Source organism: Microtus oregoni, unplaced genomic scaffold, assembly GCF_018167655.1.
Source record: "Microtus oregoni isolate MIOR12 unplaced genomic scaffold, Mior012 000028F_ref0000031, whole genome shotgun sequence".
NCBI classification, from domain to species: Eukaryota; Metazoa; Chordata; class Mammalia; order Rodentia; family Cricetidae; genus Microtus; species Microtus oregoni.
In genome coordinates this window covers 30991528-31007709 of record NW_024543087.1, presented here as the reverse complement: position 1 = coordinate 31007709, position 16182 = coordinate 30991528, and positions in this window count along the sequence as shown.

Sequence of the window (16182 nt, the reverse complement as noted above, 5' to 3'; positions counted from 1 at the left end):
TTTTCTTGTTCTTGCTCGAAAGTTTCTTTTTCCTTGTAGGACATTAATTTGATTTTTATAAAATGTGAGTAGACACTGACTTTTATTTTATACAACTGCTAACGTCCTCAGTTTCAATGGGAGTCCATCTTTGCCATTAATCTGAAACACTATTCTGCCAGCATCCATGTGCTCATGGCATTTTGGGGGTGCTGTGGGGATGGTATGTTTCTAGGTTTCCTCTCCCATTCTGTTGACTTAGAGATCCGTAAATAAGTGCTGATTATTTTATGTGAGCTCTTATCTTATATGAGTTTCCCCTTATCTATGGATGATACAATAAGCAAAAGAGGAAGAATAATACAGAGATCATTTAATATCCTGCTAGCTGGGAAGGACTAGCAGTTACAGTTAGGACTGTACCAAGTTACTTACTTAAATCTTAGCATTGGTTTTGTTTCTAAAAATGCAAATTGCATTACAGTAAGAAATAACGATAGAAGACAGCATACAACTTTAGCACTATGACAAAAGTGATGTCCAGATGAAATCAGAGTGACATATCCACTCTTTGTAGACTTTAAAGAACAACTGCTTTATATGATTCATAAGGAAATTTCATTTTACAGCCCTTAGCTAATATAAGTGGGACCTTATGTATTACGTGTTATAGATGGAATTGATATGAGACCAACTCTTGTAGTGTTAATGTAGGTTATCAGTGTTATACACAAGTAAATTAAAATACAACTTAATTAAAGGCAGTCCATCAAGGTTAATAAACTTTGTGCACGTTACACATACATCAAAAAGAATGTTCCCAGGAATAGGGAGACCTTTACATTCTACATTTGTACTTTGTATTGTATTAAGCACACACACGCTGTAAACATCTCAGTATACTTGCACAATTGACAATATGTTTGCTCGGAGTCAACCTTTAACCTACTTGATGTCTTGGCAGTGATGTGAGGCTCAGTAACCTTGGCCATATATGTGGACCCCACTCTCGGTGAAACCATCCTGAGGGGGAGAGTGCAGCAGAAGAGACCCAGCAGCAGCAGGGACGGCGTGGATCTCAGAAACAAGGATCATCTGGACAAGACTTTTAATGATTGAGTGTCTGTGTTCCAACTCCTACTAAAATGTGTAGCCGGGATGAAGAGAAGGAAGGCAGAATTTGAAGATGGTCAGTGGATAATCTGTTTGCCAGATTGCTGGCTCTGTGATTAGATCAGCTTAAGATTCAATTCCTGTTTCTGCTCATTGTTATTCGATCACAGGCGTCACAAAGTCCAGTCCAGCATTCTGTTCCAGTTCCATCCCATACACCAAACTGAGAAGGGTTAAGTCTATTTCCTGATGGCATCTCTGAGTTGGCCAGCAGTAGAGTACCCCCACATAACCTTTTTTCTAAGCATTGTTCCTGTTCTAAGGCAAACTGGGCTTTGAGTGGATGGGAAACAGAGAGCTTACTATAATAGATAACAAACACATTTAAAAATACAAACAACAACAAAATCTTCCTCTGGGACGGCATGAACTGAGCTAACTGGCTCATGCTTCAGCTGTGACGCATATAAACAGCATGTGTCCAAGAACCTGAACTCTAAAGCAACTTCTGCCAATTCCTGTTTGCTTCTCTATTCCTGTCACTCAGGTCACTTTACATGCTAACAATGGAAGACAATGAAGTTCCCACAAGGGAATTCCTCCTGTGGACAGGATCCAGACCCAATCAAAGCAAACATAGGCCACCAGAATTTATAAAGGTGAAAACGTCTATCAGCCCCATGCGCAGATTAAGATTTTTGCTTGGGACTCATTTGACTTGTGTCCTGAACCTGCTAATTAGGGCTCATGGCTCAGCTACTGCAGGGGCAGCCAGTTGAGTTCAATGCCCAGTGTTTCAGGAGAATCATACTCCAGATTAGGAAAGCAGGAGCCACAATGAGCCTGGGCTGGTGCCTCCCAGACTAAAGCGAGCTCTCTCACCTGCAGATTGCCTGAATAGGTTACCATCCTTACCTAAGTGCCAAGATGTGAGGTCCAAACCAAAAGCAATGTAGGGTCATGGGAGTCCAGTAGGTTGAAGGGAGTGGACGGAGTCTTAGCAGATAAGACGTGCTTCATTCACTAACACACAGACCACTAGGCAGGTAGACACGGTCAGGCACTCAGGCACACACCAATGGGCATACCTACATACGCAGGCCCGTACATAGGCAGCAGGTAGGCACACCCAGACCTGCACCCATTGGCTGCTAAAAGCCAAAATCACTCACTTCAGACCTTAAAGCCATATTTATACAAAAGCACACCAAAGTGGTCTTTTTTTTTTCTTCAAAAAAAAACCCCACTACTTAATCAATTATATCCTCATTTACTATGAGTTCTCCAGATCCCCAGGTTAGCCAGGAAGGCGGTTTGAATGAGAATGACTCCTGTAGGCTCATATTTGAATACTTGGTTCCTGGAGGGTAGAACTATTTGAAAAGGATTAGGAGATATGGCCTTGTTACAGAAGGTGTGTCACTGGGGTAGGAGTGGGCAGTTTGCGGTTTCAAAAGAGCTGTGTTATTCCCAGCAATCTCTCGCTCCTTCATACTTGTAGATCAAGATATAAGTGAACCCTGATTGCTCTTTGGGCTGACGAGGGAGGAGGATTTGATTGGGGGAGGGGGAGGGAAATGGGAGGCGGCGGCGGGGAAGAGACAGAAATCTTTAATAAATAAATAAATTAAAAAAAGATATAAGTTCTCAAATATTTACTCACTGTGCCATCATAGACTCTAATATTATGAAGTTGTAAGTCCAATTAAACCATCATTCGCTGACTCCTGGTCCCCTGAATGTCCAGATTCAGCCATGTTGTCCCATGTCAGATATCCATATCAGTGTCATGGTATCTAAACATAAACTGACCATTAAGGACTTTTGTTCCCTGCATGGGGTTGTTGCCACACCCAAGAAATACTCTCCATAAACAGGTGATTTAGGAACAAAATGTAAGTACTTAAGATAATTTCACAAGTCCTAGCATTTCTGCCTGTTTATGAGTGGAGAGGCTTCCTCTGGGGTTAACATAGTCTTCTGTGCCTCAAGGCTTACCTTAGCTGATCTTTCCACTGACTTTCAAAATATAGCAAGTACAGAAACCTTACTTTGAATTCTCTGTCCCTTTCACTTTATAACTGTTCACATATTTAACGCAATGCACAACTAACTCCCCTTTGAATAAGTAAAGAAGTACCTCTGACTCACAGGTGTCAATTTTCTGCTGAAACCTGCCAATCTACCTTCCTGTTGAGCATTCCAAAAGTAATCATTAACTGAGGCTAACCTTAAGGATACCCATAGCTACCGTAATAAATGCCCCTGTCTTAGGGTTCTATTGCTGTAATAAAGACCATGGCCAAAAGCAAGTTGAGGAGGAAAGGGTTTATTTCAGCTTTCACCTCTTGGTAACAGATTTCACTAAGGGAAGTCACAGCCAGAACTCAAACAGGGCAGGAACCTGGAAGCAGGAACAGAAGCAGAAGCCATAGAAGAACACTTGCTCTCCAGACTTTGCTTGGTTTGCACAACACCCTTAAACCTCTCCCCTGTGAAGAACTCCTTCAGGAAGCTTCAGAGAGCAAGCAAGCAATTCCTCCTGTGCACTTAAAGTCCCACCTGACTGCAAGCAGGCTTCTAAAGGCTATCAACCCGATACCATGGGACTTTCCCTTATCTCTGAAATATAGGAGACTGGAAATCCTGTTTTGTCTTGTTGGACCGAGTCCCCCTCGAATCCTTACCAATCCTCTCTATGGTATTAATACTTCCTCCAATAAATCTCTTGAGAACTATGTGTCTCCATGGTTTGCTCCTCAAACTTCATCATTTTCTTTAACATCCTGACTGCAATACTGATGCTGATGAGACTTTGGGACTTCTGTGTTGACAATGGAATCTAATGGTTTTGAGGGAAGAAATAAAAGAGCATATACAATAAACTCATTTTTTCCTGAGTATGTGTATATATACATACATATATATATACTCATATATACATCTGTAAATGTAATTTTACAAATACACACAATTACTACATGATTAAAAGGTAGCATTTATTAAAGGATTTGAAATATTATGTTAGATTTTTCTTCCCTGAGTTAAATGCCTTAGAGAAATTGTTTAATCAGAGACAGGTTTATCTTGGCTTGTAATTTCAGAACTTTCCATGTATGTTTGACTGGTTTCATTGTTTCTGGGCACATATTACAGCAGAGCATCATACCCGATGCACATGGAGGACAAAGTTGCTCACTACATGGTGATCATAAAGCAGTCAGAGCGGAGCAAGGGTTGTCTACTCTTTTAAGGATAACGAATGACTTTCTTCTTTCAACCATCTTCAACATCCCACCTTCTCTTAGTAGTACCATCAAATTATAAATCCATCAATGAATTCAGAGCACTTATTATTCAATTACTTCTCAATGAATAGATTCACCATATGGGGAAAAAATCCTTCAACACATGAACCTTTGGGGGAACACTTAATATTCAAACCATAACAAACTTACCTAGCATTTTTAGCATTTACGGTTCATTCCATTTAAATTTCCATGATTTATTTTGCAAACATGGAATTTTTAACTTACTAAAACTACTTGTTAATCTGCTCTTTTATGGCAATATTATAGCCACTGTTCATTCATTGGGAAATTCCGCCTAGGTATCACATGGATGGCTGCCCTCATCACCCCAACGTTGGGCAATGTTCTGATAAAATGGAAACTTTAAATCAACAAATAAGCAAATGTTTTCACCTTTCCGGATGATTGACTTATGTGTTAGGAAAGATGACTTGCAATTTCAGAAGAACATAAAGTATATTAATCTATAATCTCATTAAGTCTTATTGGCAGAGGATACTAGGTATTTTAAAGCCCAAAAAGAAGAGAGGAAGAACGAGTAGAGAGCCAGAGGCACAAGGGAAAAAAATTTCTTCAAGTCAAAGCAGGACAGAGGCACACAGGATCTCACAACTGCTGTGCAGCAGATACAGCACACCTGTGTAAGCCCAAGCCAGACATGCAAGGGTTTAAGTAGGATACACAATTCTACCTCACAGCCATGGCACTGTAGGCAATTCCTGGCTGACTGGGAGAGAGAAAGGTGGTTTTATCTGAGAGAGTAGCCCTTGGTAAGCTGATCATGTTCTTCCAGTGGAAGGCTACACATCCAAGGATATTTGGGTAGCATGACTTGTTGTTATGGGATTTTAAAAAGTAGAACACAAAACTGGGTGGGGAGAAAAAGGAAGTTGTATCTTGCAGCAGGAGAGATGAATATTATCTAACCATGTATGAAACTCCCAAAGAACTCGTAACAATAACAACAATAATATTAATAATAAAAGGTATTATCATACAAACATTTCTCTGATGAAATAGTATATTATTTTAGAGGTTAAATTTTTAGAATAATAATGAGATTCTGTCTTAAATTGTGAACTAATGATGTTAATTTAGTTTGATAGTTATTTATTTAAACATAAACACTTTATTCAGAATCCAAAATTCCTAACCTGAGAAAAGTACACTGCCATGTATCTTCATAACGAGAAGAATGGAGCTCCATTTCAAAGACAACAAAATTGAGGTGTCACTATTACTGAGATATGTCACAGTAATGATCACTGTAGGCAATTCTGAATAATTTTTATGTTTTTTTTTAAATTTTGTGTAACTTTGTTATTCTGTAAAAGCAGGAATTGTGCCATATTTTCATTTACTCTCATGAGATAAAATTAAAAGAAAAGTTCTAGATGAAGAGGCATTCAAACATCTGGATATACTAGATTTTGGAGTGGCACAATTCATCCATATTTGTTTTAGTCATTTATTTCTGTTAGTTACTTGAAACATACAGCCCATATTACTGGGAACGAAGAGGGCACAACTCAATGTTAATTTGTTACCTTCATGCTCAAGAGAAAGTGTTCAATATGTTGATCTGATTAGAAAGTGTGTTAGGTTGCTGATTGCATATGACATATTTAGCCAGGCTTCTCTTCTCTATGGAGAAAACAGCTACATGAGAGATATGAATCTTTTGGGACTGGATGAGATCATCTTTCAGAATGGCAGCTTGCTTTAGCCTCTGCCTATCTTCTTTTTTTTCCATTAATGCCAACTGTTCCTTGTTTCTTGGATTTTACCTGCTGTGAGGTGATGAGCCTCTTCCCAGTACCACAAGCACCTCACTCATGGGCACTATGGATGCTCCCCTTCATGCTCTTTTCACTACATAGATACTTAGACCCCTTTCCCTGGCTCAGAGAAGATGACAAGCCCAAGAGTGTCATATTGTCTATAAGTAAGGATGGTAAAAGGGAGAGTAGTAGTAGGTTGTAGGAGAGTAACTCACCCCACTATCTCAACACTATTCCTCGAGATGCTCCAGTTTCAAGGTTATTCCATCTTACTGTTAAATATTTTTCCTTTTTCTAAGATGTGAAGGTTTTAAACCCTTTCCTCAACTCAAATTCTGCTTTTCATAATGTAATGTTCTATTTATATTCTTTCCTGCCTTTGTCTTTTTCGTGTGTGACCAAGAAGGATACTTCTCAACATTATCCATCCCTTTGTATAGTATTGCTAAAATGGAAGACAACATGCAATGCCTGTCAATCATGTCATGGGCTATAAATATTACATTTCCGTGGTGCTTGTCCTACAAAAATAGTAATGCCTTTAACTATCACAAACTTCATGGAGATATGACAGAAAGTTGCTCAATTATTTGAAAGCAAATTACTTCAAGATCACAAAAACTTAATACCTATATATCCCTAAGCACCTCCATGTGTCCATAGAACTAGTTAGGTTCCAGGTTCTGAATGGAATGTTAATTGTTGTAGCTGCAGAGACCTGCCCATCCTAGACTGTTCCTAATAGCAACTTGAAAGGACTGAGCCAGATGAAGGTCCAATCTTCTTTGCACTGGTGTCTAAGGTAACCATTTCATATGTATCTTTCAGAGACTTTGAAATATTGACAATCATAACTGACTATATACATTTATGCCTAGGATCTCATCCATACCAGTCTGTAAAACTCATATCAGGTGTATTAGGTTTTCTTTTTTTCTTTTTCTTTTTTTTGGCCATTATAACAAGACCACATATGGATGGGACATAATAATAGAAAATGACTTCTTACAGTCTGGAGGACGGGAACCCAAGATTAAGGTGCTGAGATTTGATATCTGATAAGAATATGACCCTGTTTCCTCATAATCTCTAACTTCTCCTGGATCCTGATATGGCTTAAGGGAAAATCTCTCTCGGAGGTCTATTTTATAATACCCGAATCTCATCCATGAAGGTTCTTTCTTCAGGACTTAATCATTTCCTTATAAATTCATCACTTTATGGGTTTCATTTCTTGCTATTTGACAGATATATATTCAGGCTATTGACCTAAGAAACCAGTGTTAAGACAAAAGAAATCATATCTGTTGATGTCTCATTGATGCTAGTGTGGTATGGGTGATAATATTGAAGTTTTTTTTTTTGGAGACACCGCCTAAGATTCTGAGTTATTAAGCTTCTATTTTAAAATTTATTCGCTTAATTAGAAATCAGGCTTTTATGTTTCTATCTAGAGTAAAAGGAATCAAATGCCCTAGTTGGATTATAACAAAGCCTCCAAACACATTTTACTTCTGACATATAAATAATAATAATATATATTAAACTTACATGACCCTCAAGAGGCCTTATGCTTTTCTGGTATCTTTCCATACTCTTCACACTCATGCAAAGATCTAAGTCAAATGCTCCCATTCTCACCATCTGCCTCAGGACATGTGGGTTCAACTATCAACTGTTCCACATATAAATTTAATGTGAAAAGACATTTCTTAGCATCATGTTTCAGTCTTTAAAAATAGAGTGACACTTGACCAAGAAAGGAACAAGAAGTTATCAAATATAATACCAATAGCACATATATTGAAACAATTAATAAATGGGACCACCTGAAACTTAAAAGCTTCTGTAAGGCAAAGGATATTGCTTTGGACAGTCAATTTGCAAACTTTCCGTGATGAAACTGTTGAACACTTGTAGAAGCTTTCTGGTGGAACTGTTTTAGATCTCTTATGTACAATAGCATATAGTCTGCAACTAAAACTAATTTGATTTTTCCTTCTCCTATTTATATTCCTTTACATTCCTTTTCTTGCTTTATTGCTCCAGCAAGTGCCTTCATTACTATATTGAAAAGGACTAAAGGTAGTGGACAGCCCTGTCATGCTCCTGATTTTAATAGAATTGCTTCTGTTTCTCTTCATTTAGGATGGTGTTGGGGGAGAGTTTTTCATATATAACCTTCATTATGTTGATGTATGTTCCCCTTTGTCCTACTTTCTCTAGGATTTTCATCATGAAAGTATGTTGGATTTTGCCGTTTTCTGCATATGTTGTGATGATCAAAAGATTTTTGTTCAAAAGTCAATTTGCATGATTTATTATAGTGTTTATTTATATACATTTAACCATCCCTATATTTCTGGGATAAGCTAACTTGAACATGATGAATGTTCACTTTGGTATATATCTATACTCATTTCCAAATATTTTGTTGTAGATTGATTATTGGATCTATGTTAATCAGATATTGGCCTGTAATCTTCATTTTGTTGTTTGCTTGTTTTTGGTATTACAGTAAGTAATACTAGCTTCATATAAGGGGCTTAGAAGTCCTAATTTTTTCTTTGAAAAATTGAAGTACTATTAGCTGTTGATCTTCTATGAAAGTCTGGTAGAATTCTTTGTGAATCAATCTCAGTCTGTGCTTTTCTCAGCCAGAAGGCCTTTTATTACTATTATTCTTGATCTGTTTAGGTTGTTGATCTCTTCTTCTTTTAACTTTGGTGGTTTTGATGAATCTATAAATTCTCCCATTTCTTTTTTTATATTTTCTGATTTAATTGAGTACATACTTTTAAGTTATCCCTTTATAATATTCTGAATTTCTTTATTGTCTGTTGTAATGTTTCCTATTTGATTTGTGAATTTGGCCATCTCTTTCTTTTTGGTTAGTTCAGCCAAAGATCTGTAAATAGTTTGGCTTCTCAAGGACCCAGACTTAGATTCACTGATTCTTTTCATTAGTTTATTTGTTTCCATTTTATTATCTCCTGCTCTGATTTTTAGTCTTTCTTGTCCTCAACTGGAATTGAATTTAATTTTTTGATGTTTTTCCAAGTTCTTACATTGCATCTCAAGTCATTTTATATTTCTTTTGATTTTGTTAAATGTAAGCTCTTAGAACTATAAATTTCCCTGGCAGGACTGCTGTTAATGTGCTCCAGAGGTTTTGTTTCTTTGTGTTCGTTTTTACTTAATTCTAGGACTTTTAAATTTATTTATTGATTTTTGTCTTTTAACAATCATTACTCCATAAACAAATGTTTAATCTCCATGAGTTTGTGAACTTACCAGAGATTTATTTGCTGGTAAGTTTTATTGGATTATGATCAGATAGGATACATCAAGTTATTTCAGCTTTTCTGAATTTGGTGAGCTTTGTTTTGTGTCCAAGAATGTGGTCTATTTTCCATGGAAAAATTTTTCATGGAATGCTGAATATGAAATACATTCCTTGGTGCTTGGATAAAATATTTTGTAGATATGTTAGGTACATTTGATGTATGGCATCATTTAATTTTAATATTTCTCTTAAATTTTTTTCAGATGACTTGCCTACCTGAATAATTGGGGTATCAAGATCATCTGTTATTGGATTGGTGTTTGTGTCTTTGTTTCCAGTAGTAATTTTTAAAAGAAATGTTAGGCATCAGAATTTGGTTCATAATTGTAATGTCTTCTAGGTTGATTATTCCCTCAATTAGAATGGAGTGTCCTTTGATATCTATTGTGGTTAGTTTTAGTTTGAAGTCTATTTTGTCAGATATTAGGGCAGCAATCCTGCTTATTACACTGTCCATTTGCTTCGTATATATTTTTTAACCCCTTTAAGGTGATTTTTGACTTTAAACTTAAGATGAGTTTCTTGTACATAACAGAAAGGTGGCTTTTGTTTCTTTGCCCATTCAACCAACCTGTGTATTTTGACTGAAGAGTTGAAGCCCTTAACAACTTATTATTGAAAAGTGAGTTTTGATTGTAGTCATTTTACTGATTTATTCTGCTGTTTGTGTTCTTCGTCATACTTTGTGTTTCAGTAATTATAGCTTCATTGTTTTCTTTTTAAAAATACTTATTCTTGTTTTTAATGTATATGGATACTTTATCTTCATGGATACTTTATCTTCATGTATATTTGCAAATCAGGATGGGTCATTGGATATCATAGGACTACAGTTATAGATAGTTGTGAGCCGGGAGTTGAACTCAAGGACTCTGGAAAAGCAGCTAGTCCTCTTAACTTTTGAGCCATCTTTCTTTTTTTTTTTAAATTTATTTATTTATTAAAGATTTCTGTCTCTTCCCCGCCACCACCTCCCATTTCCCTCCCCCTCCCCCAATCAAGTCCCCCTCCCTCGTCAGCCCTAAGAGCAGTCAGGGTTCCCTGCCCTGTGGGAAGTCCAAGGACCACCTACCGTCATCCAGGTCTAGTAAGGTGAGCATCCAAACTGCCTAGGCTCCCACAAAGCCAGTACGTGCAGTAGGATCAAAAACCCAATGCCATTGTTCTTGAGTTCTCAGTAGTCTTCATTGTCCGCTATGTTCAAAGAGTCTGTTTTTATCCCAGGCTTTTTCAGACCCAGGCCAGCTGGCCTTGGTGAGTTCCCGATAGAACATCCTCATTGTCTTGAGCCATCTTTCTGGCCCAGATTCATTTTCTTCCCATAGTCTTGCTGCTATGCTTATTCCTGTCTTCAGTTAGAAGTGTTGCTTTTAATGTTTTCTGTGGGACTGGTTTTGTGAACATGTATTCTTTTAATTCGTTTGTATCACAAAAGTTTTTCTTTCCCCTTCGTCTGTGGCATATCATTCACCCAGGTATAGTAATTTAGGCTATCATTCTTGATGTTTTAGAATGTGGAGTGCATTGCTCTAGGATCTTCTGCCTTTCAAAGTTTGTATTGAGAAATCAGTTGGTATTCTCAGTGATTTTCATTTGTATATAATTCATATTTACTTCTGCAGGTTTCGAATCTTTATTTGTGCTGTTTTAACTGTGATATACTATGGGGAAGTGGCTTTTTTTGGATCCTGTCTACTTGGTATTCTGTGTGCATCTTGTAGCAGAATGGGTAGGTCTTTCTTTAATTTAGGGAAGTTCTCTTCTACAATAAAGATAAGGTCTATCCATTGACCTGGAATTCTTCTCCTTCATCTCTGTATATAAACTTTAACATTTTTGGTTTTTTTACTTATCACACAGTCCTTTTATGTTCCTTTCCTGTGACTTAAAAAACATTTTCTTTGCTTGAGTCATCTAACTCCTATAATTTGTGTTTGAGTCCTTATATTCTACCTTTATCCAATCCATTCTACATGTAAGACTTTACCCTGACTTTTCTAATTGTGACTCAGTTTTTTTTCAATTGAATTTTCATTTCCGCTTGAGTTTTTAATCTTCATTTCAGCTTGAGTTGGCTTCAATGTTTATGCCTCTTTACTGGGATGATTGTTTAAAATCCTGTCTTTGTCATTTCATCCAGCCTTATGTTCATGTTTTCTTGGGCAACACTCAGGTTTCTTACAGCTCTCAGGTCATACTCCATCACTAAAGGACATCAATGCAATAAATGCAGCAGAAGTCACAGAGGGATGCTGCTTTATTGACTTGGTCAGTTTGCTTTCTTGTAAACCCCACTTGCCCAGGGGTGGCAGAACCAACAGTGGCCTGAGCCCTCCCAAACCAGTCATTAATCAGACTTGCCAATAGTCAATTTTGATGGAGACATTTCTCAATCAAGATCCCCCACCATATATAGGTCTATGCTTGTGTCAAGTTGACAAAAGCCAACCGAGCTTCAGTGTCCTATGAGGGATAGAGAATAGCAGGGCGAGTGTGGAGGAAGATATCAGGAATTCACAAAGAGCATAAAAGGAAGGAAATTAAGATACAAATGTGGAAAATCTGCCACCCATTTTAAATTCGCTCTCCTTATATCTGTTTCATTTTTAATCTCATCTGGCGGAGTTGAAGCTTTAGGGAATAATAAAGTTGGGAGGGAATTGTAAACATAAAATGTAGAAACATTGTGAAAGTAAAATGTAAAGAGAGAAGACAGAGCTCATACAACACAGATGCGGCTAATCTTCGAAAAGCACCTGAAGACTCCATGATCAGTTCTATCCAGAGTTAATTAGAAATGGCAATAAACACCAGTGACATTTGTTTGGGTGGTAATTACATTTTTATTGGAGTTTTAATGTTCCAAGCTATATATAGACTATAGACAAAAGCATTGTTGTTGCCAGTGTAATGGAGAGACTAACAGGTGAACAGTTGTTCCCAAAGCATGGAGCTTGAGGTTTTCAGGACCAAGGTTTACAAACACTTTAATGACATGAATGATGTAATGATGAGATATAGAGTAAATCTTCCTTCCATTATGTGACACCAAGGATGAGGGATGCCTTGTTAGTATTCTGTAAAACCTTTCCCAGTTTCCAGTGCAGCTGTTTTCAAGCAGAACACAAAAATACTTGATAATCAAATGAAACCCTAGCTTTTCCAACTCTTTCAAAATAAACATTCTTTCTAAAATTGCATTAAAATTAATTATTTTGTATATTTTAAATATCTTTTAACTAAGGTTATTATAAGGGATAGTGAAAGAAAGTATTTTAAGAGCAGAATGGCTTAAAATTAGGTCAAAGAATTCTGTATTGAAAAGGAAAATTCCACTGTTTACTCCTGATTCCCTTAGTACACAACAACTCTAGCTGAAGTTAAAATTTATTGCAAGAGAAAAGAACTGAGAATCCTGTATTTGGAAATAGTATGAATTTTCTATTGATAATTAAAGCAAGAAGAAACATGTTTCCATTTCAGAAGGTTGTTATCTGTTAATTTTATACCTCTCCTAGATGACATTTGTAAGAAAGCAACTGTAGATCATGATAAAATTCATAGGAAAGCATCATACATGCTTATGCATCAGAATCATCCCTCTCACAGGAAAGAGTAAAATATAGAAGCATGTTCTAAGGAAAATACTAGTTTATCAAAATTTTAAAGTTCTAAACAACACGGAGAATTGGAAAAAGGACTAAATGGGCATATTTGAAAGGAGTCACAAAATTGTCATGATTTCAGATTGCTGCCTGACTTTTAGAAAAGACCAAATAATTATAATACAATAAGATTTTTAATATACTCTAAAAGATTATTTTTTGAAAATAATATGAATTGAGCCTGGCTGTGGTAGCATAAGCCTTTTATCCTAACACCCAGGAGGCAGAGGCAGGCAGATCTCTGAGTTCAGGACAAGCCTGGCCTACAAGAGCTTGTTCCAGGACAGGTTCCAAAGCTACAGAGAAATGTCTTGAAAAACAAAACAAAAAACAAACAAAAAAAGAAAATACTATTTAATAAATTAAAATAATAATAAATGATTCATTTAAAATTTACTGGTACTACTAAAAATGCTGTAAGATAAACAACAAAATAAATATGTAAGAGCTCCACATAAAAATCATGATTGATCAAGCTTTAGCAATCTGTGGCTAAATTTAAGGTTTTAAGGATGCCCCAAATTAATTTCCTCCTACACATGAGAATACCTAAAGTAATGTGTATGACATATTTTGAGGTGAGCAACCATTGAAAAACACTGGAAATCAGCAAGTGAGTCATGGCAACCTTGTCATATGTAGTAACCTGTGACAACATAGAAAGCAGGGAGAATTAAAGAAGGAAAGAAAGAAAGAAAGGAAGGAGGAAGGGAAGGAGGAAGAAAAAAGAATCTGCCACTTACACTCCATGGGTCGAGAAGTTAAAGACCCCCTTTGTGTAATTAGGAATAAAAGAGAGTCCTTACAACAGTCTGTGCAGATACTGGCCTCTTTTTCTAGTGTAATACACTGTGCAGAATACTGGTCCCTCTTACTACTGCTATTGTAACACTGTGCAGATACTGGTCCCTTTAGCTACTCTACTGTAACACACTGTGAAGGTACTGGCCCCTCTAGCTACTGTAACGACTCTCTTCACAGGAGTCCTCACAATGTGAGCTACATATCATCCTTTATCCACACTCAGTCGCCTGCTTTGCTAGTATCTCCAGTGTTGCATGGTCCATAGAGGCAGTAAATAGACTGTACTACAGTTTTCACAGTTGTGGAGGTTACAGAACGATGTCTTGCCAGCACTGTGTAACAACTGATACTCCAAAATGTATCTCAACAGGAAAGTTGTCACTAAGAATACTACCCTCCACAAAATGGTGGGGATAATCCATCCACCAGCTAGACAAGTTGTACTTAGAAAGTATAGAAAATCAAGTAGATGTTGCTGGAGAATCTTTGTATTCCCAAAGAACTCAGCATAGGCAAAGTGTCTGATAAAAGATGCAAGTGAACAGTAAGTAAAATTAGGAAGCGAGTATGTACCAGATTGAAATGTGAAATTGAGCAGAGATAAAAATTATAACGAAGAACAAAATATATCAATAACCAGAACACATACAAACAGATCCCATTAAGCAGAAGCAAGAATAGTTGAACTTAAAGGCAGATCCTTTACAATAGTCTAGACAGATAATGGTGATTTGAGAGAGAATGGCCCCCCATAAGCCTAGATGGTGGAACACTTGGTCTCCTGTTGGTAAAGCTATCTGGACACACATGTGAGGTTTAGAAGTATGCCATTGCAGCCTACAAAATGGGAAAAGATCTTCACTAACCCCACATCAGACAGAGGTCTGATCTCCAAAATATACAAAGAACTCAAGAAATTGGTCATCAAAAGAACACATAAACAAAGTATACAGACCTAAACAGAGAACTCTCAACAGAGGAATCTAAAATGGCTGAAAGACAGTTAAGGAAATGTTCAACATCTTTAGTCATCAGAGAAATGCAAATCAAAACGATTCTGAGATTCCATCTTACACCTGTAAGAATGACCAAGATCAAAAACACTGATGACAACTTATGTTGGAGAGGTTGTGGGGAAAAGGGAACACTTCTGCATTGCTGGTGGGAATTCATTCTGTTACAACCCCTTTGGATGTCAGTGTGGCGATTTCTTGGAAAATTAGGAAACAATCTTCCTCAAGACCCACTTTTGGGTGTATATCCAATCAATCGTGCCACAAGAACATGTGCTCAACTATGTTCATAGCAGCTTTGTTTGTCATAGCCAGAACCCGGAAACAACCTATATGCCCCTCTACCAAAAATGGATAAGGAAAATGTGGTATATTTACACAATGGAGTACTACATGGCAGAAAAAAAAAACATCTTGAATTTTGCAGGAAAATTGATGGAGCTACAAAACATTGAGTGATGTAACCCAGACACAGACAGACAATTATCACATATACTAACTCATAGGTGGTTTTTAAACATAAAGCAAAGAAAATCAGCCTACAAACCACAATCCCAGAGAATTTAGACAACAATGGGGACACTAAGACAGACTTACATAGATCTAATCTACATGGGAAGTAGATAAAGACAAGATCTCCTGAGTAAATTGGGAGCATGAGGACTTTTGGGGGAGGGTTGAAGGGGAGGGAAGAGGCAGGAAGGGGAGCAGAGAAAAATGTAGAGATAAATAAATATCAATAAAAAACTTTAACTTCAAGATAAAATAGATAATAGAGTATTTTCTCTGAATATGCCAAATATAAATAAACTGAGCATTGTGAATGTAAAAAATAGAAGTATGTAATTGAAGCCAACTTTGAGTTTTAAAAGCTACATAGCATTCCCAGTTCAATCTTGTTTTCTGCTTGTGGCTTAAGATGTAAGCTCTCAGCTTGCTGCTCTAGACACCATATTCGCCTGCTTTCTGCTTTCATCTTTCCGACTGGGATGTTACTGGATGCCTCACTCTTGGACCTGTAAACCCAAAGCAACTCTTTCTTCTGTAAATTACATTGGTCATATCTTATCAGCACAATATGGAAATAACTAATCCTGAGACCAAAAGGAGGAAGAAGAGGAGGAGGAGGAGAAAGAGGAAGAAGAAGGAGAAGAAGAAGAAGAAGAAGAA